We start from the raw sequence: 16,559 nt of genomic DNA on the forward strand, positions 1-16,559 counted from the left end.
TTTTGGCCAGCGTAGATTACAGAACTTCTGCCCAGGCTTCAGTTTTACATCACTTGAAGCTGCCATGTTAAGTCATCACCATTTTTGTAACATTCTAATTGAGCTTGTCATGCTTTATTAAAAGCCATCCAAATCATTTATAATAAACTAATTCCAGCAAAATATCCAGGTTTTACCTTTCATTTTAACGTTGGAATTACATTTACAATTTGGAATTAAAAACATGCCATTTTGTAAAAATTTGTCTGAGTTAACACTCTAGTTTTTACTTTTAACTACACTTAATATCGGGTAAATGTCGAAAATTTACTAAGCCAAGCACTTATATTTTCACTATTTAATTTTAGCAAACTTGGCATGTTCATTGGTTGTTGCTATACTTTTTTGTACGTAGTTCTGGTAGCATTTACAGTGGAAACTTTTAGTGGCTAAAACAATTCTGCTCTTCTTTCCACTTCTAAAATGTAATTCTTTCACTGAATTATGATCTGAGCGAATATCCACCAGTTTTCCCCAATCGAAAACCCACAAATCTGTCACACAGTTGTAAATATTCGTGTACGTACCATCCACATACGTACATATACGGAATATATATCCGCTGCACTGACATGGAAATGCTTTTCAAGCTGTCAATATGAGAATTTTGGTGGGTTATGGGGGGGAGAACGTTGCAACATTTGCGAAACCGAATAAAAAAAAACTGCGGAGTATACAGCCGCCTTACCAGCAGCTAATGGTAATCATAATAATAATTCGGGGTTTTGTTTGTTTTCGTTGCCGATGCTGAGGCAGCAAACATTTTCGGGCCAAAAGCATTTCATGGTTGGTAAGCACGCCGCTCACCTCTCTGTGTGTTAGCGAGTATCTGTGTGAAGGCAGTCAGACTGTGTGTGTGTGTGTGGGTTTGTGTAGGTCCACACGGGCTGATTCACTTTGCAAATTTTGTGCCATGCCACGAGTGTTGATTTGACCATTGAGTCGTGGCATCGAGTGCAATTAAAAATCCATTGCGTACTTTTCGGCAGCATTCGCTTTCAAATCGGTAAGCAGGCTATCGGTCAATCGATTCACTGAACTCCTTCTGCATCACAAAAACTAAGTTATCTCTGAGTTGCAATTATTGAATAGTAAATCGCTTCATTTATCGATTTCTCAGATTTATTTGGGGTTGTCTTCGGAGAGTTCTCCCTGTCCCACAGATAATCATTGAGCGCGGGGGTAAAACTATTATTATTATTTTCCAATTGCGATTATCGGGTGGCACTCCTCGGGGAACTGACTTTGTCCGGAGGTCTGGACTTCGGCGGTCAGTTCTTGTAATTGCAGTCGAAAAAAAGAAGAGCAAACTTTGTTTATCCTTTGCCCGAAAAAGTTTTCCTTTTGGCCCAGCGCTTCGCCTTCGTTTTTCCTCCCTCCGAATAGCCCAATTTCTTTCATTGCCTGCCACAGTTACAGTCCAGCGACGAGGGGGTCAATCTTGTTAATTTCAGCTCTGCGAATGAAGCAGACACTTGCCCCAACCCCGAACCCCAAAGAACCCCAAAGTCAACTCCCCGCCCGATTGTATATATTGTATTTGCCCGGCCATTTGTCTGTCTGTCTCCTTTTTTGGGGTTATGCACGCATCGGGTGGTTTCTTTTTTGGCGGCTTTTCCCTCCTCGATTGGGGTTCCCCAAGCCCCTTCCTTCGTAATCGCAATTAAGATAATCAAAAAGTTTTGACAGTGGACTGTCAGAGCTGCGGAGGCTTCGTTTTTACTTTCGCCACTGTCCGCAAAGTTTTTCCGTCCGCATTACAGTTGAGCTTCTTTAAGTTAAACTTGTTCTGGCTACGTAAAGAAATCTTCATACGAGACCTCAAATTGCAGCCAGCTGCAAAGTCCAGGCTCACTCTATGAAATTAAAAAAATTGTATTCGAAATGTAGAGTTCTGAAATGAATTTCTCAGCGTCAACTTACAGATATTCTTTTTAGAAATGAATATTGAAAACCTACTACAGACCAACTGTGTTGGTTTCGATTTTTTTTATGTTGCCGCAATTGTTGTTTCTTTTTTTACAATATATGCTGCAAGTTTTTGCTCGCCATTCGTACAACGATTTCAAGTGCAATAGCAAGATGCCATCAACTTTTTTGCACTGGTCAAAACGGCTTGGTAAAGTTTTTAGGGTTGCCAATGCATACTTTGCGGCTATTATTTCAGGCGTTTTTTTTTTTCTCCGGCGGAATAAAAGTTGACGCCGAGAGTTCAGAGGCCTGCAGCTGAAGGCAAAGTTTTATTGCCTTAGATGAACGGAAATTGGTTTCCAGTTTATGAATCTGATAGTTGCGGCCAGAGCGATGGTGCACTTGGCAGCGTATCCAGCGTAACGATTCCTAATCCAATCACATCAGGCGCGGATTAAAGCAGGTGGAAATGGCCACGGAAACGGCGTTTAGTTGGCCAAACAAAGCAACATCCGATGTCTGCGGATATCTACGAATGTGTAAGCGGATGTGTCAAGAGGTGGAGGCCGAAAAGGGAAAGTTGTAGGAGGACCTGGCTGCTTTCGACCCAACTCAAAGGGAAATGGAAACAGACAGACGTCGAGACAGCCCACAGAAAAACAGGCAGACAGACAAAAATGGAAGGAGAAGTCGGGAGGCGTTCGCAAAAAAACAGAGGGAGTTGCGAATGTTTTGAGCAAACAGACAATTGAACAAGCTGCGTGGACTAGACGTCAATATCCTCACCTTTTGCACCTTTAACTTGTGTAAAAAAATATTAGAAATATACTCTCTAGTAGTTAGAACTTAAGTCTGAATAATGACTAATGAATAACATAATGAATAATGACAAATCTATGGAAGCAAGGCTTTTTTGATTGTTATTCCGATCCTAAGAAAATCTTAATTTGCTAAATATATTTAATAAACTTTAAGTAGAAATAAGTTGTTTGTGTGAGAACTAAAATAAAAGGGAGAATATATCTGCTGGAGCCCCTTCGAATTGGGGTTCCACCACCAGCTAGAAAACGTCTTCGTTTGGGGTCAGTCGTCGTGTGCACGTTTGCCGCATAATTTATGCAAACTAAAATTTCCACTTAAGCATTTTATTCCATCTCGGAGCAATCTTATCGTCCCCTCATCCTCATCCGTCCCATTCCGCAAGCAATTAAATGGAACACAAATTTCCCGTCCAAAGTCCGGACCTTTGGATATGCAGACGGACAATTCGGAGAGCAGACAGTACTTGGCATTATTTATGGCTTCCTTTTTGGCCCTTTGTTGCCTCGTTGTTTCTGGAGGAGTTTTCAGAGTGGCGACTTGGTCGGGGATTCCACGGGGTTGTGGTCTAAAATGAGTGGAGGGTTAAGGGATGCACAATCCAAATTGCAATTAATAAGGATCCTTAACATACACCGAAAAAACAATTTAATTTAATGTAGTTAATTTACTTCTGTTTAGCTTTCATCGAATCGCTGAGGTTTAAAAATTTTATTTTATTAAAGAAATTTTAAGTGTTTTTATTATTATTAACATTTTGTTATTTTAGTTTGTAAGATATTCTGTTCTTAATTTTTTTCTGTGTAAGGAAGCGGGCAAACAAATCCTGAACCCATTGAGGCAATGAAACCGCTTCGATCAACAGAATTTTTTCGGCTTCTTCAGCTTTCCCTTCAATGGCTCAATTCGCTTTCATTTTCCACGTTTTTCCCGCTTTCCCGCTTTCCATTTCCATTTTCGTTGGCAAACAAATTAAGCAAAGTTAATAACGAAATCTTGTTTTCAACATAAACAACAAATATGCAAATGACTTCATAACATTCAATGAGTGCACGAGACCGACTCTGAAACATGCTGATGGAGCAGACAACTTCGGTGGGTGGTGGGTGGTTGGTGATTTCCTTGGATTTCCCCTTGCCCTATGTAAATATATGTACAGTTAGCAACAGGCGAAACGGCGCAAAGGGGTTTTGCCTCAGATCACTGCATAATTATCGAAATGAGAGCGAAAGGAAACGCAATTTGCATAGATTTCAGACTTTAGGGGGTCATCTCAAGAGCAGAATTTGTTCTCCATAACAAAAGTCGGACGTGGTGGGCAAAAAACATAGTTGGATTTGTAATCAGTGAAATGAATATAATTGTTGTGGGATTACTAGCAAAAACAGACCAAGAAAGAGACAGCGAATGTTAAATATAAAGAATTATCGAATAAACATATTATCTTACACAAAAAAGTGTGTACAAGTTTTCGATTTTATTTTTTTAAGCAGCAAATATTTGGTATTTTACAAAAATTATAGCTACAGAGTGAAAGTTAAACGCGCAAGCAAATTAAATATTTTAAAATTATCAAATTCCTTATAAAAAAAAAAAACTCTTTGAGTCAGAAACTAACGACTGATACTACGATTTCGACAGTATCCAATGATGGAAAATGGATTTTGTATGCATTTTTTAGCCCCACAAATATCAGAAAAATATTTATATTTGAGCTGATACTTTGCTCCACCCCCCATTTCTCCGAATAATCTGATTTAATCCAGGGGGAGGGCCATATCCTGGGGTCCACCGGCAATTCCGTGTCCCCCGCGCCATTCAGTCAGTCAAGTGTAAAATTAAAAAATGTCAGCAGGAAATTCCTTTGGCGGATGCTTCAATGTTGCGCATTTCGTGTCACACACAATTCCCCGATATTCGTCCGTACCGTGCCATCATCATCGTCATCCCTCGGAAAACTCAGTGAAACGCAGTGCTTTTTTGGACAAAAGTTGAGGCAATTAGCAAGCGGCTTTGGCAGGTGGCCAACAAAAGGAAACTCTTCAAATGTCCACTCGAATTTACGCATGAAGTGAGTCATTCTTCCGGTGCTCCCCACAAAAATCCAACCCGCCATAGCTGGCTGGTCAGGTGGGGCCGTAAAAAAACCCCGGAAAAACCCTCCATAAAGTAGCAAACCTCAGCAATTTTTCCGTTTTTCTCGCCCACATAGATTTCTATTGTAAGCCAGCGTGACGAATTTTCGGAAAGATTCTTCACTAAAAACTAATGTCAAAATTCAATTTAGATTTGCGAAAAATTCTGTTTGAGTAGCAAATGAAAACAAATAAAATTATGCAAATCGAGTTGAAAGTAAAAGCAGCCCCATATATCCACATATATACATATATATATATTTATTCCGGGCAAGGGACCCATGGGGAGGACTATTTGCTCCGCATTCTTATCACATTACGTAACAGGCCGCAGACTTTGTCTCAAATAACACTAAGAGTCGGGGGTGCACTGCATATGGGGTGGTATTTCGCATTGGGGGATGGACACACAGAATATATATATACGTATATATGGTATGTCCTATATGTGAACTTCGGCTTACACGAGATCCAACCGACTGATTGCTGTGGTCGTCTCCCCTTTTTGTTTTCCCTTTTAATTTCCACAAGACTTTCAAATGCAAATCATGTCAATTGATGGCACCACTCCGCTGACGAGGGCACAACCGCACTTCTTATCCGATCGAAAAACCACTTTCGATACCCACAACCTCCTATTATTGAGGCTTTCTGGGAATTATGTTTTATTACAGGCCGTTCAGTCCCACAATCTGGCATATTCCTCTAGTGTAATATCGTCTTTGGCAATCAACATACAGTTTAAAGTCTGAAAGTAAAATTATTTTGCTAATAATTAAAAAAGAGTTATTGTGTTCCGTTCCATTTTTTCGCACTTTGCTTTCAGAAAAAAAATTATGTTATCTGAACGGGAAAGGTATTTTCTTACGTGTTTCTAGCCCGATAATAAAGTTGCATACCAGCTTTTTTCCAATTTCAGAAAATTATTTTTTCTAAATTTTTGTGGGGGGACCTCTTAAAAATTTGCAAAACCGATTTTTCCGTTTTTTCGCACTTTTGTTTTAGGAAAACTTGCATAAAATGGCCAAAAATCATGTTATCTCAACGGGAAAGGTATTTTCTTTCGTGTTTCTAGCCCGATCATAAAGTTGCATATTTTTCGAATTTAAAAAAATAGTTTGTCCTTTTGACGTCGTCAGCTGCGCAGAGTTAGGCAAATATGATTTATCGGCCAAACTGGGAGAGTTGTTGGAGTTAATAGCAACTTGCTGGAGCCACGCAACAAATCCACTCAGCACCGTCATAATTTTCAATTTCTATGCCCCCCGAATATTAATATCGATTGCGGGACACAGCAAACCGACATAAACATAACGCTTAAAATGATTACAAAAGTCGGGTGTTCCAAAAAATGAAAGACATAACAATAAAAATTGTACGCCTCATGGGGAATGGGTGATTTGATTCTTCCCGGTCTTCTGGGCTTCGTAATGTTCCGTTGTTACCCCTTTTATATCATATACTGTTTTTTTTTATTTATTTTATTTTTTTTTTTTTTGGGAGGCCAGCAGTAGCAACCCCTTGTCATTTTAGACACAATTTAAGTAAGCGTAAAACTGTAAATTGGTCTTGGACAGAGAATCCGGTTGAAAACGGGGGAGTGTGCCGCAATAAATTCAACTAGCACGCGCTGCCTCGAGTCTCCGGTTAATGCACTTGTGGATGTGGATGAGGATGTGGATGTGGATGCGGATGCGGATGCGGATGTGGGGTGGACGCTGACGACATTGTCTCATTGTCACGCTTTGCCAGACTCTGCATAATAAGATGCCAGGAGGGCAGGGGAGCCGGCTGGAGAACAAACGACAAACAAGAAGCACCAACCAAACCGCCCAGAAGCCCACACACAGAACGCCAAATGCACTGGAAAAAAGGCTAGGGGAAGTTTTTAAAAAAGAGTCAAGTAAAATGTAACAAAAAGGGTTTTATGTCGATAGCGGTTAAAAAACCATTTCGCATTTTGCATTTAAATAAATATATTGTTGCCTTAAAATCTATAAAAATGTTTTATGAAAGTTCCCCTTAAAATCTGTGTTACTTTTTTTTAAATGTGTGTTCTTGAACTTTGAGCTGAAAGTTGCGACGGCATTGATGTTGCCAAGTCAACTTCCTTAGCCGAAAGTCAATTTATCATAATTTAAAATATATTTGACTAAGCCAACCCACTCCGCCCCTCGGCAGCGAAGTTTCCCCCGCTTTTCCACCAGCAGGCCGTCACATTAAAGCTGCAACTCACGACTCACGGACTCGGCCGCCCAGACTCCACTCGTCCCGTTCCGTCTGGTAATCGTATTAGTTGCACATTTTATAGTCCTGACAGGGCGCCAGTTTCACCCCCAAATCCCCCCAGGATTTTGTTTCTGCTGACATGGCCCAAGCCCGACTACCAGAATACCAGAATATCATGGGCCGGGCCGATTGAAATCCATGCTTAACATGTTGTAATTGCAGGCGAGTCGTCGAGTGTCGTCGTCTGTCTGGTCCAATCCATGACGTTTCGGGATTAGTTTTGGCTCTTTCGGCGCTTTTCGAATGCATTTCGCTAATAGAAATGGACCAACGGGTTAAGAATTCTAATCGGCCGCTGTAATAAATCAGGCGGAAGGATAAAAACATAAAAATAGCGACTTAGATAACATTTTAATATTAACATTCATTACAAAGATAAAAACCTAAAATAGTAAATTCGAAAAAAAAAAAAAAACCAGAACAGAAAAACTAAAAGCAGAAATTCTTTTCTCAAGAGTATAGTTAAACCCTTGATTTTGCCATCCGCGAAACTTTCTCCCCAAAGGGGACCGTCATTAATCTTCAGCAAAAAACAGCGAAAGGAGTAAACAAACTGAGCGAAAGATACCAAATACGGAAAAGCATGAAATAAGAAACAAATAAATAAGAACAACAAGTAGGAGAAGCGCAAGAAACAACTGTTTTTTCCGGGGATAAACAAGCGAATCCAACAAAAACGAAATAAATTTAAATCTTCTTTACAAGCAAAATCTAATAAAAATCCATTTCATTTGATGGCCAGCGGCGGGCGAAAAGGAAAAACCGGCAGCAGCCGCAGCAGCAGCAGCAGCAGCAGTAGAAACAGAAACAGAAACAGAAACAGCAGCTGATGCGCCCGGAAAATGGATTACAGCAATTTGCTTTGTTGCACAAACAGCCGCTCTTAACCCCTCACAGCCCCCTCCTTTTTGTCCCGCAGGGATAAATATAAATGCTGACACCAAAAGTCTTCGCTTAGCTGCATTTATTATATGCAAGCGTTTCAGCTTGCATCTGGAGGAAACTCCGTGTTTAGGACAGAATAGGCCCTTAAAAGTATGCTTTAAAATTTTTCGCGGGCGTATAATTAATTTTGCGATAACGTTAAGTATACGCCACGTACACAATTTTTTAATATACCCTTTAAAGTATGCTTTAAAATATTTAATATATATATAAAATATATATAATAATTATTATATATAATTAATTTTGCGATAACGTCAAGTATACGCCACGTACACAATTTTAACATGCCCTTAAAAGTATGCTTTAAAATTTTTCGCGGACGTATGCTTCATTTTGCGATAACATTAAGTATACGCCACGTAAGTAAGTAAACAATTTTTTTTTAATGTTTGCTTATGGATTTGTATAATATTAGAATTTAAATATTTTAAACAACCAAAGTTTTTCATTTTGTGGACATACCGCTTAACTTGTAATCGTATTTTACCCAACCAACCGACTGGTAGTCACTTGGGTGGCCTTAGATCACGCCTTTGTCCGAAGAGTCGAAGGCGAATGCCGAAGGATAAGCAACTATCAATGGAGTGCCGAATTTACATAATCAACAAATAATTATGCCACAGCTGCAGTGGCTCAGCAGGAGCGGCCTGAGCCACCCCAAAAGCGGATCTTCGGCGGCGGTGGCATGTCAAAAGTTGTGCCTGCCACACATGTTGCCCCCCAAGATGCCAAGCAGGCGGGCAGCCAGCCACCCACCGAAAAACAGCCAGCAGGAGGATGGCAAGGACATAAACACACACACATACACACACACCCACACTAATGGACAATTGACCCTCATCAGGAGCAGCAGCATGTGGTTACATCTTCTGTTCTGTTCCAGCCCACAAACGATGCCATTGTACATGACAATATGTGGCTGACCTCGTCGGGTTGGAAAAGTGCCCCCGAACCCCCATCGCCATCACTTTTGCCGCCCGCCTCCTCGTCGCCAGAAAAACCCTCTCAAAGGTTTGGCTTTTAAAGTGATTGCCGGCCGGGCGGAGAAGGGGTAGCCGGCCACACACACTCGCCCACGCAAAAGTGCAGGCGATGCTCAAGTGAAAAGGCAGCCATAAACATGCAAACTCAATTAAAACGATTTCTCATTAAGGGCATTCAACGTCGCTGTCTCACTCATCGATACACTCGAACAGGCTCCCCAGCCCCGCCGAAGCCCCTCCCCAAACCCCCCTTCGGAATGCCCTCTCCGAATTACAATGTCCATTTGTACACGCAGAGAAATTAAACGGCACAAATGCTATCACCCAATTAGGATGCCAAACAACTTAAATTTGGGTTCTTTTTTCTTCTTTATTCTTTATTTTTGTTTATAATTTATTTATAATCTATTGTATTTTTTTTCTCTGTGTTTCTCTGTATAAAATTAGAAAACTAAGCAATTATTATTTAGGTTCTTTTTTCTTCTTTATTCTTTATTTTTGTTATCTTGTTTATTATTTATTTATAATTTTTTTCTCTGTATTCACTCTTGTCCAGCGTGACCACCTCACCAGTCTCCAGTTTTTGGGCCCAACCATTACCCCAGTCGATGTCAGATTTCATTAATTATCGTTTGTAGAAGTCACCACCAAAACGGTTAGGAGAGTCTGGGTGTTTATAGGAGGCTTTGGATTGGATCTACGGCCGGGAGCCAAAACATTAACCCCCCAGGTGAGTTGAAGTGGGCAGGTGGTGGGGCAAGTCAAACGGATAATTTACCCGACAGATTGTTCTGTTGCGACAAATTGGCTTAACTGCGAGTATTTGCCAGCAGATTCCGATGTATGGGGATAATTTCTAAGTAAACGAGCGTAATCTGACTAAAACCACTGTGAAGTTGTAGATTCCTTTTTAATTTAAAGTAACTAAATTGTAAGAATTTTAAGGGAAAGCCTATTAGAATCTCAACTTCACTCAGCAGTTTCTCCATAATTTATTTGCGCTCAATTACAACTGAGTTTCCATCTAAGATCCATCGCCTAGGATAATCGACAACATTTTCGCGTATCCGCCATTATTCCAAGATTTTGGGAGTTTCGTTGCTTCGGTGTGGCGGCAATCTTGGCAATTTTATGCTTCAATTTCCGTTTCCTGGTCGAGGGACCAAGGAGTTGCTAGCTGGTTGGCAATTGAGCTGCCAGACAGACAGACAAACAGACAGTCAGAGGGAGAAAGTGGAGTTATCAGAGTTGTCAGTGGGGGGAAATGACGGAGTTTCGCTAACAAAGCGATATCCGCCGCATAAGCTGCATGCTCGCATATTCCTTATACTTCCTTTATTTTTCCGCTTGTTTTCTTTTATTGCCAAACTGAATTCGAAGAAGGGCGGTGAATTTCGAGGGGGAGAGATATACCTGAACCGCACCGTAAAGCTTCATTTCCCCTCCCTCCGCCTCGCAATCCCACAACCCGCATTGGGTTTTGTTTAGTTTTTACAGCAGACATTGCCGTCGACTTTAGTGACATTTGACATTTGATATGCCTTAATCAACTATAAAAGCTTGTCGCAGACGAAAGCCATAAGGGGTGGCTCCCCTTTTATTTTTTTTTTTCACCGGCAGGCTTTATTGGGGGCCAAAGTTTACGGGGATCAGGAACATAAAAGTGATGCAACGTGCAGCAACACGTGGCCATAAAACGAGAGCAGGTACCTAAGTAAATTATATCAACTATTCACTGAACTCGCCGCGATCTTTAGTCACGTAGAAGTTTAAGTGATTCGATGGTGTTTCCTTGCTGGAAATTAATTGATACTAATTTATATTTTCCTGATTGATCTGCTGATTACTATTGAAGTACTTGAGTTCTTGGCAATTCATCTCTCGTTTTATATGAAATAAATTCTCGTTTATTTACACTTATTCCATTCCCCTAAATTACATTTTTCATACCGCCATGGAACTTTGCCCCTCAACCATTTCGGGCTCCCATTCCTTTGGCCATGCCGATTCCAATTAAATTGTTAAGTCGCCGCTAAGCTTCAATTAGCTAAACCCAAAGATGACAGGCGCTAAAAATAATTCCCAAAAAGCAAACACAAGTAACCGGAGTGCGAGAGAGAGTTGGAAATTTTAATTATATTTGCAATTGCAATGCCATAAATTTGCCAGCCCAACCACCACACCCCTCGCCACCCACCACCACCACCAGAGCCACCAGAGCCACCAGCACCACCCAGAGAACGTGGCGACACCGAAATATGTGGCAAGTTATTTTAATATGCCACGAAAAAGTGTCGCAACTTCTCTTTTCGCCTTTGTGGGTGGATTGAGGCTAAGGAAAACCTTAAATTAAATTGCAATTTGTGGCTTAATTTATTTTTATCGCATACACAGCGCACAGATAGCACGGATAGGCAAAGGCGCTTGACTTAGAGGCGGAGGCTCTTTGCCGCGAGAGATATGAATGGGCGGAGAATGTTGGGCAAATGCCTCAAGGGGGCGGGGCAATGTGGGTCTATAGCGACGGCAAGGCACCTGGGTTCCCTTAGGAGGAGCGATGCTATTATTGGAATTTTAATTTCCCCATTTTAAAGCGCGTCACTCGAGGACTGGGTCGCCCGTTCCCCGATATCCAGATACCCAGATATCCAGATATCACAGGTGCCCAGCCAAGCATGCCGCCCTACGCAAATAAAGTGCCTAACAGAGGTAGATATATGCATATACGGGACACAAGTGTGTGTACACGATACACTGGAAACTAAATATTAATACCTTAAATTTGTGAATAATTTCGGAGAGTTTTTCTTTAGCAGATGAACTAGTTTCAGATAAAAGTTAGTTTCACTAAACTGAAAAAACACTTTCTGAATTAAACTATTCTCCAAAGTACATAATTGTATAAAAACAATTGACAGGAACAAATTTTCTAAATTTTTTATTTAATTTTTGCTTATTAAATTCTCTGTTTTCCGTGTTGCTTACACTGAGTGCTTCCTTCCGTTTAGTTTTTGCCAAGCTTTCTGTTTCTTGTTTTTGTGTTTGGTTGCTACCACCGCTGCCGTTTCTGGTTTTTGGTGTTTTCGGTGTGCAATTTCACGCGAAGTTTCCAGCGCATCAATCAAAGCTGACAGCCGCTTCGCTTCCACATATCTCCTGCAATTCAACCCAACCCCAAAAGCAACCCACATCGTCTACTCTCGAAACGCCCGACTGGCTGTTAAGCGCCGTAAAAGGCCTTGACTTTGTATCGGATGTATCCCGTTGCCAGTCGACACGGGTTCTTGACTTGGTTTTTATCACACAGGCAAAACAGAGTATGATTTCGAACTGGCAAGGCTAAAGCTAGCGTAAAATACAAATGTTATTAATAAAAGGGATTGTTGGACAATCGTTGATTAGGTTTAAAACTGCATAAAGCGGGGGACTCTAGTTTGCCCGTTGGTTGTGTCATTGTGTTTTGGGTTGCCTGAAATCCCCAGTTCCGAGTCCCGTCTGGTGTCATCTGCCCGTCTGCTGCATCCGTATGCGTAATCGGCGGCTTCCGCTTACATCCTGCCACCGAAGGACATCCTCGCCCAAGTCGGATTCCGCCGGGGCACTCACACAGACGCACGGCGACACCTTTGTGGCGTATCAAACGGAACTATGCGGAACGAACACGTGAAAATGCGTGGCACAAAGGATACCGGTCCTGCCAGCACAAAAAAAAAAAGAAAAAAAAAAACAGAAAAAGTAACAACACAATGTCAGGGGACAATAACTTCATCCAGGATGAGAAAGGAGCTCCGAGCTGCGAGCTCCGAGGCGGGAACAGACAGCAAAGAGCAGGGGTTGTGTTTCGTAATTTGATCCAGAGGGTGGTTGTTGTTGTTGTTGTTGTTGTTTGGGGGGCGGGTGGCGTAATAGGCGTAAACCGGAAGTTAAGTGTAAAAATAATAATAAAGGTGTGTGCATCCGTACGTATATCTTCGTATAGCTTCCCTTTTTAGGCCATTGTGTTTCGCCCCCCAATAAAAAGACTCCATCCCCACCATTTCCCCTCAGACTTTCCTTTTTTTTTCCCCATTCTGCTCTTCCCATTTTCAATGGCAGAAGTACTTTAATATTTAAAAAGTTACAGCAGCCAGGTTGATTCCATTTTATTACGCTTGTTTCTGTGGAATTGCGATAAATTACAATTCCTTTTAACGCATGTTTTTGGTTTATGCATTCCGTTGAATTTGAAGCGAGTACATTTTGATTAGGATTCAAAGCATCTTATTGGTATATAATTAATGCGATACCAGCAGAGGTATCAAAAACTTTTCCCAGCCCCAAGGAAAGAATGCTTTTATTAAGGAGCGACGGAATTTGTTCAGCTTTTATATTGTTTTCATCTGACGGGGAAGGCAGTCAAAAAGGAATCCCGCCTCTGACAGCTTTTAAAACGAAAGGGGGAAAACACCGGGAAATTTAAGGAATAGCGAAACTGAAGGTTTTTGCGGAAAGCAAGCAATTTCTGTTTACGCTTTTTAATTTTTGCTTTATTGTGCGCAATTTATGTCCCAACCCGTGCGAGTGTGCGAATAGCCGGAAAGCGAAGAAGAGCAATTTTATGGGGCATACGTCAGCCTTCACCTTTCACCTCTCACCTTTTACCTTTTGCCTTAAACCTGAAAACCTTGGACCAACGCAGAAACCACTTCGCAAAAGTTTTCAACCATTGTTGCATTTTTCGCCATGGCTTTTGTTCCTATTCTCTCTGAATAATACGGATGCGTAGCTCAGATATTCGCACATTTCCAAACAGTTTATCACACCCCCTCGAAAAAAAGGAGCCCATGACCACTATTATTACTTATCCCCTTTAATATCCTGCCTGACTCATCAAAGTCACATGTGCGTTCGTACCAAAAGAATTTTAAACAACAAATTTTGAGACTCAGAACCAAAACAAAAATTACGACCTATTTTTCGGTTTTCCAGCCACCACGCACGAAAAAAGTTTGGCTGTTTTTGGGGGGATGAGCGAGTGTTCGCATAAGGAAAGTCTATAAAAATCCACAAATAAAATGTCATTTGCCTGGAACGTGCCTGGCATCTTCTTATAAACTAAATTAAGGATAACATTTGAAAAATTTGCACAAAATAAAATCCAGCCGAAAGGATCCAAAGAATAGAATAGAACAGGACACGAGTCGCGGACACGATGTCCTGAATGCTTAAGTTGAAAATGTTCCTTACCCCAAAAAAGTACACACACACACACATATATATGTATATATGTATATAATAAACATGGAAAGGAAGCAGAGGGTCCAAATAAAGGCGAGGAAAAATAGAAGCTAAGTAAAAAAAGAAAATATACACAATAATTTAAATTGCTTTACAATGAAACCCTAAAATGTCAATAGAGCGGCGCGCTGTTTGCCTTTCCTATTTATTTCACCCACTCCATGGCGACTTCTTAGTATGCAAAGTGTCGTCTTTGCAAGTCCCATGCCTTGGAGAAACACCCTCCTCATTGCCACTTTGTTGGCTTTTTCATTTCATTTGCCAGCAGGGCCATTGAAGAAAAGTAGATAATACTTGTAGGAGTGCGATAACCCCTGATCTAAAAATATGCGACTGCCGAGGAAATTTTGTAATTAAATCATATATTCTAGTTCTGATTGTAGTTTTTTGATATCAGAAAACATTGAGCAACATATGCTGCTTCTATTAATTATTTGGTCGCACTAAACGATGCAGTGTGACCAAATGTGCCTCAAAATTGTGTTAAATGTATTGTATACATTTTATTTCAGTAAGTCTCCAGAGTCGGTCATTTTTATTATGATTTCGTATCCGCGTTATCGTAATTTTGCACTCCCTTTCGGGATAAATATCTTTTTACACCCAAATGTGCGTGCATCCAAGATTGGGGATGTGACTTGACAAACTTTTATTTACCATTTACCAATTTTTTGTTGCTGTTTGTTCGCTGTAAATCCGAAATCCGAAATCCAATTGGAGATGAGAGCGACCACACAATGTCGGCACGTACGCGTTGTGCTAAATATTTCAACACGATTCAACAAACTACTCACTTAGCTGGCTGAAAAGAAAAGAAAAGTCTTCACTCCGCAGAAGAAGCTTAAAAAGCAGAGCACACTGGGCATGACCCGCAAGCATTTGCACTGCATTTAAAAAACATTTGCGGTTTTTACGCTTAATCATCGTCAGCGGGCGGTGTCTTTCCCGGGAGAACAGAGAAGGGGGGCGTGGCGGGGTGCGTCTATATATTCCCAGCCGACATCATTTCCTAGCTTGAAATTCCCAGCACGCTTGTATATATTAATAAAAATGCATTAGTTCACATTTATTTTCGACATAAAACGTGTAAAAGTAAGCAAGGCAGTCGGACAGAGCGAGCTGGAAATAATGTGGGGGAGTGGGGGATAAAAGACAGGGACAGACAGGCCAAAAGGGATCCCGGGGGGCAGCTTGTGGAAGATTTCACTCACCTAGAGACAGCGGAAAAGCGGAAAGGCGGCGGGGGCGACCCAGTGGACGCTGGCTGCACAGAGAGAAAATATACCACAGAAAGGTTGATTTCAGTAGGTAAAGTAGAATAACCTTTTACAAGGACCTTTCAGTTTAAAAATGTCTTGGCAAATTATAGGCTGATTTTATGGTATAATAGCCAGCATTTTATTTATTTCTCGCTCTGTGCTGTGATACTCATTTAAAGCTCGGCGACTTTTCCTTTTATTTCAACGCTTGAAAGCAAAATAATGTACACGACAACACCACCACCCCCTGAAACTCGCATTTCCACCCACCCAACCACCGCCGCAGACAACCAACCTGTGCACTTTCGCTCTCGGTGTGTCTATGCCAGTCGTAAATTTTAGATATTCGCAGCACGTGCAAATTATGTACAATAATAAAAGGCAACGGCGGAAAGAAGAGTAATCCAGAGCGAAAGTAAGACGAGAATGGGCCCAACTGTTGTGCGGAACTTGTTGTTGTTGTTGTTGTTGTGCTACTCGTACAACTTCTACGCCCAACTCCGTACGCTCTAAATGTCTGTCCCCGCGTCTCGCTGACGACTGACAAGTACATAAAACATGTCTGCGCCTAAAAGTCTGCTGCATTTTCAATGCCCGATGCCCAATGCCCCGTGCTGGATATCGATTGTCTTGCTGCTCCACCGGATTGCCCAGAATTGGGGTGGCAACTAGGCGAACTTTCGCCACCGTCACGAACTGGCAACAAGTGTTGGAAAGTTCATACTTCCTGTGTTCGCCTCAGCCTGGAAAAGTGATAGAAAACGGAAATGACATCAGCAGTGCCGTGAAAAACTCTGTATTACTTAAAGCTGCAGAAAAAAAACTTAACTTACCTTAAATCTGCATTATAGTTCAAGTGTTTTACAAAAAAATTATCCAAAACTGCACATCCATAACTT

The sequence above is a fragment of the Drosophila ficusphila genome, unplaced genomic scaffold (genome assembly GCF_018152265.1).
Source record: "Drosophila ficusphila isolate 14025-0441.05 unplaced genomic scaffold, ASM1815226v1 contig_198, whole genome shotgun sequence".
Lineage (NCBI taxonomy): Eukaryota > Metazoa > Arthropoda > Insecta > Diptera > Drosophilidae > Drosophila > Drosophila ficusphila.